Source organism: Elephantulus edwardii, unplaced genomic scaffold, assembly GCF_000299155.1.
Source record: "Elephantulus edwardii isolate Elephantulus edwardi_28Jun2011 unplaced genomic scaffold, EleEdw1.0 scaffold00066, whole genome shotgun sequence".
Taxonomy (NCBI): Eukaryota; Metazoa; Chordata; class Mammalia; order Macroscelidea; family Macroscelididae; genus Elephantulus; species Elephantulus edwardii.
Window position 1 is genome coordinate 9998884 of NW_006399816.1, and position 6308 is coordinate 10005191.

The following is a 6308-nucleotide window of genomic DNA, read 5'->3' on the forward strand; positions in this document are numbered from 1 at the left end:
TTCCTTGAGCTTAAGATATGCTGAGCGAGTTTGGCCCTTTTGATTTCCTGACTCCAACTCCTTGCACATTTCATTGTAATATTTTGCTTTGTCATCCCGTGCTGCCTTTTGAAATCTTCTATTCAACTCTTTAGTATCTTGAATTCTTCCTTGTGCTTTGGCTTCTCTGCTGTCCAGTGCAATTTTCAGAGTATCTTTTGACATTCATTTTGGTCTTTTCTTCCTCGTCTGTCTTTGCAATGACCATTTGCACTCTTCCTGGATGATAACCTTGATATCCTCCCACAACTCATCTGGCCTTTGCTCATTAGTGTTCAAAGCCTCAAACCTGTTCGTATTGCCACACTATGTACAACAAGTGTGGCAATAGAATCTGAGAAAGAATTTTTTAACAGCCTGTGATAGGGAGATAACACAAGCTTATGTGGTGAAAGTGAAGAAGACTTGAAGCACTTACTGATGAAGATAAAAAGTCTTCAGTATATTACACCTCAGTGTAAAGAAAACAAAAATTCTGACAACTGGACCCAAAAAACCCCCATCATAATAGGTGAGCTCTTGTGGCCTAGTGGCAAGAAGGTGTACTGTAATCCCAGAAGTGAACAGTTCAAATCCGCCAGATGCTCAGATGGAGAAGGAGGAACAATCTCGTCCTGTATCAGTCAGATCTGATTTTGATTTGATGGTACACACACACACACACACACACACACACACACAATAAAAAAAAAATCTAAAAAAACCCATCATAATAAACACAGAAAACAAGTTGTCAAGGATATAATTTTACTTGGATTCACAATAAACACCCATGGAAGTGGCAGTTAAGAAATTAAATGACATAATGTGACATTGGGTAACGTATGTTTCAGAAAAATATTTCATTTTGAATGGGCAAAGGACATGGATAGACATGACACCAAAGAAGATATTTGGTCAATAAACATGAAGAAATGTCCAAAATAGTTAGCTATTAGAGAGATACAAATAAAAACAATGAGTGAGATATCATCTCACTCCAGCAATGTTCAACAAGACAGCAAACAAAGAAACAAACAAAATTGCTGGCAAGGCTGTGGAGAGATTGGAACTCTCATATTTGCTGATGGGCATGTAAAATGATGAAAGCATTATGGAAGACAGTTTGTCACTTTGAAACTTCCTTAAAAAGCTGGTAATAGAAAGGCCATTTGATGCAGAAATCCTACTATGAGGTATATATCCCAAAGAAATAAGAATAAACAATGAATGAATGTAAATCCAAAATCTCTGTAAATATTCATCAAAATTAATAAAATTAAATTTAAAAAAGAAATAAAAATAACACTAACAGATGCACACTCATGCATGCTGCAGTGTTATTTACAATAACAAAGAGTTGGAAACAACCCAAGTGACAATCAGGAGATGAATGGTTAAAGAAGCTGACAATGGCACAGCATTGACATAAAATTGTCATGGCATTGTTATCAAATTGGCATGACATTGACTTGAAATTGATATAATATTGACATGACATTCAGACAGTGGTATGTAATGCATCAATAAAAATCTTTCAAGAATTTGTTAAATACTTGGTAGTTTTTCACAGGTGAATCAGCAAAACACAGATGAAACTAGAAGAAATTATGATGAGTGACATAAGTCAGTCACAAAAGGACAATTATGGTATAAGACCATGATTATAAAATGGTAAGGGAAGGTTTGCACACATCTAGATAGAGTCAATCTTGGCAGGTTTATAGGAATAGGGAGGGAGAAAAGACTAAAAATAAGTTGAGTGAGAAGAAATACACAGTAAGTGTAATTGAACACTATAGTTAATTATATTCATCAATGATAATTATTTTTATGTAACTCTATGAATTACTATATGAAAACCCAATATGATTTGTAAACATTCACCGAAATAAAACACCCTAACTAATTAATGAAAAAAATTTCAATTTGAAGGCAAAGATACCTCTAACCCAAAACATGGTATTTTAAAAAATAATTTTATGTATGTATGTATGTATGGATTTATTTATTTATTGCTTTTGTGTGTGTACCGTCAAATTGGATCTGACTGGTACAGGAGGCGATTGTTCTTCCTTCTTCAGCAGAGCATCTGGTGGATTTGAACTGCACACCTCTGGAATTGCAGTGCAGTTTCCTACCACTAGGCCACCAGAGCTCGCCAAAACATGGTATTTTCATGAACTTCAAATGTAATACAACAGCTGGACAATGAATAAGGAAGAAATGTTCTTGTATTTTTTTTATTATGGTGTTGATGAAATTTATTGGATATACCAGGGACTGCCAGAAAAAGAAATTGATCTGTTTAGGAAGAAACACAAGAAATCTCCTTAGAAGAGGGGATGGCAAGACTTTGTCTCAGAGTAGGAGCTTGCCCCTGTAGAAAGACATAAGCTAGGTAAAGTCAGCAAGAAAGAGGAAGACTTTCAATGAAATACATTGACAAAGTGGCTGCAAAAATAGGCTCAATCATTGCAACAATGTGAGGATGGTGCAGTGTTTCCTTCTACCCGTACATCGGGTCTCTATGAATTGGAACCAACTTGATGGCAGATAACAACCTATCTAATATGAAATGTTGTTATTTTTGTGTAGTACCTTCAAGCTGGGAGACTCACAGCTGACCCTCGAGCAGTTTTCAGAAGCAGTTAATTGCCTGGAAGGAGATTGTCCATCTTTCTCCTTCAGAGCAACTGGCAGATTCTATGTGACTTTGGGTTGACAGCACAATTCCTTTACCACTAGGCCACCAGAGCTCCCTAATATGAAATAATGGAGGGAAAACAAGGTAATTAGAAAGCATCACCAATTCCCATATGGAAAAGGGGAAAAGAGAAAACAACAGGTACTAAACTATAGCTTTCTGAGTAGTCAAGTGAGTTCCTTGGTGAACAAAATTGACTTTTCCTCATGCTTTGCACTGGGAAATATCTCCTTAACTTGCTAATTCCCAAAGCATGCCTCTTTTAGAATCAAAGTCATTTGCCTTTGGATATGATTTTGAGGTGTAAAGATGGTCTTAGAAATTAAGCATTCTCTGGTCTCTTTTCCTTGGTGTGGAAAGTCTCTGGCAATACAGTTTCTTTCCTTCCAAGTGGATTGATTTGATTCCTGGGCTCTGTGTGAGCTAGTATCCAAGTCTGTCTGAGTTTTAGTCCTTGAATATGGATCTGGCTCTTGTGGTCTCTTGTGGTTTCTGTCTCTTATCAACAGGTCACACTTTACTCCTTTTCCCATCCCTTAGCTTCACAACATCCATAATGGCCTATGTGATGAGTCATCCTTAATCTGCTCATTGCCCTCAGAGAGATTCCATTAAAACACTTACTTGCTCACCCTCCAATACTGGGCTCTGACTGTTGTGCTGGTGGTGGGGGTGGTGTTCAGCTCAGTCGACTCAGACTCATAGCAACCCTACTAGGTAGTCAAAACTCCTGAACAGTGCTGACTCCTAGGACTAAGCCCCTAGGGGTTGCTTAGGACAGCAGCGGGGCAGCCATGAAAACACTCATTCTGAATAGCAACCTATGGCTTGACCTCCTACTCCCCACCATCCATTATCACATTCAGGTTATATCAGCAAAAGACCCCTAGGGGAAGTCTGTCAATGGGTGTTGAACATGAGGATTTTCTGAGAACCTATACAGTTTAGGGTAGAGTACCCTGTAGAAGGCAGGCCTCCTGGAATTTCTTTCTCTTTCTGGATGTGATCTAGGTGTAGAGAGAAAAGACCTTTGGTCTAAGATAAGACTACCTACCTCTAACCTTGGAAGCAGCTATATACTGTGACCAGACTTAGAGGTTTGACCATTCTTCAAGTAAAGGTCAAAGGATTGCACCTAATCTTTTCCAACTTCATTGTTAACCTTTGAGTATCCTCTGTCCTACCTGCAACCACTTTCATTGTGACTCAGTAAGTACTCAAAGACTGCTTTGGGCCGCTGAGCCTCTCTTCACAGTCAGTGTAATTTGTATAGTTCTGTTATAAAACCCTCTGGTATTATTTGGGGGTGGGGAAAACAGCTAAGAAAGAAAGGAAATTTATTAGTTTAAGGAGTTACTAGCTATGTGTGCACCTGTGGTTTTGTTTTTTTTTTTTTGTGCCTATGCTTTTGCCTCGTTCCTATGGGTTCTGCAAAGAGATGAACCTTTGTGTCAAGTACAAACTAACTCAGATAGGGAAGAAAACCTTCCTTCTTTCCTAGCTTTGATCTTGAATATTGTTATCACAGCTTTCCCTACTCTCTAGCAGGCTGTGCTCAGGAGAAAGTGTAAGGAACCAAGAAGAGAGCCTGTGAAATGAGCTCCAGCTTGTCCTGGGAGTAGGCCAGCATTGACTTCTTTGAACCAGTGGCTTCAGAAACAATGGACTTAAGCATGGCCAAGACTGTGAAAACATGCAAGATAGCACAAGGTTTCAATCTGTTGTTCATAGGGTTTGAAATCTGTTCAGCTTTCTATGTAATTTTTTCAATTTACTTTTACTGTCTCTACATTCTAGGTCAAGTTTCAGAGGCTCTTCTGACATTCATTTTGTATTTCCTTTTTAAATGTCCTTTTGCTTTCCTAATGCATGAGGGTGGGTGTTTTGGCTTTTTTAAAAAATGTATGAGGTTATTGATGTCATGCCATAATTCACTTGGTCTTTGGTCTTTTGTGTTCAATGTATCAAATCTATTCTTGAGATGGTCTCTGAATTCAGGTAGGATATGGATATTTTGATTTTGACTTTTCATTTTTTCCAACTTCAACTATGGGAGAAAGTAGCAAAGATAAATCCTGAATCTTACAGAATTCTGGAGTTTTTAACATTTTAATCTTGGGGAAGATTTCCTGCGCTTCCCCAAGATGTACATGCTCAAATACACACTCACACATGCATGGTTCTCAAAAGCTGTGATGGGGTCCTTACTGCTAAATTGTTTTAAGGACCGGGTCAAATTCCACAATTGCTCTGAACTTAACACTATGGAGGCTATAAATCCTGTATTTTAATATATTTTACTCTTTCAGTTACTTTGAACAGTAAGTGTAACAAATACTGATATAGTATTGTGGCAGGTGGAAAAGTGAGAAAGGGAGACTTCAAAAGGAAAAAACCTCTTCAAAAGAGGCTGAAGGTGTGTAAATGTAAAAACAAAAACAATAATAATGCAACGGAAGATTCTAAGAAGTCTAGGTGGTACATTCTGTCAAGCATAAGGATTTTAAGTAAAAGGTTCATGGTTTGAATCCAACAGTTTCATAGAAGAAAAATGAGGCAGTTTGCTCCCATAAATTTCTATATTCTTGGAAATACAAAGGATCAGTCTATCCTGTTCTCTAGGGTCATTATGATTTGAAATATAAGATTCTGGCTGAAGTTGGCACAAGATGGATAAACAGAACTTTTTCTTTCCGCACATGGGGATAAAGTCTGCTTATGTCCAGATAAAAAGTGGTAACGAGGAACAAAGGGCAGATCTAAAATTAGTGCTAATGGAAAAAAAAAAAATTAGTGCTAATGGGAAAGAAGGACAGCTGGAAGCCCCAAGACAACCAATTCTAATAAGAAGTCTGGAAATACTAAGTTAACTCAATTTGCCTTTACCAACATAACCAAAATCATAGCATTTAGGGAATGTTTTGATGGCCTCATCAGTAGAGACTTGCGCTGCCAACCTAAAGGCGGGAAGTTTGAATCTACCAGCTGCTCCGTGGGAGACAAATGGGCAATTGCTTCTCTTGCGATTTCAGCTTCCAAAAACCAGCTGAGACGTTAGTATGAGTCAATTCTGGATATGAATTTTGCAGGTTTCTTCCAAGTTGCAGGTTGTGGTTGCTGTAAGTCAGTGATCCCTGGTGTGTTAGGTTTCACCATAGAAATGAAGGTAACAGACTGTTTATATTGTAACAAAATTTTCTTTACTAGTTGTCCTAAGGCTGCAGCGAGGCTGCTCCTCGACTTTACAGACAATCCGGAACCCCCTAGACTAATCGTTCCTCCTCACCACAAGGGGCGCCAAACGCAAATACCCTTCCCTCTGAGAGCCCTCCGCGATTCCCACCCTCCGTTCCACAAAGCCCCTCTTTCTCCACATCACCCTACCGACTCAGGGCGCAAGCGCCACCCCTCTCAACTTACGACCATCACGCAGGCGTCCCAAACCTGGCGTCGGGGCGGAGCGGAGGCGCGCCCAGAGGCAGATCGCGTGGCCATTGGCCAGAACAAGATCACGTGACCGTGGAGTCGCCTCGCGAGCGTGCGCACAGCGGCTCCGCGCGCCCGTGACGGGACGACGAGGCGA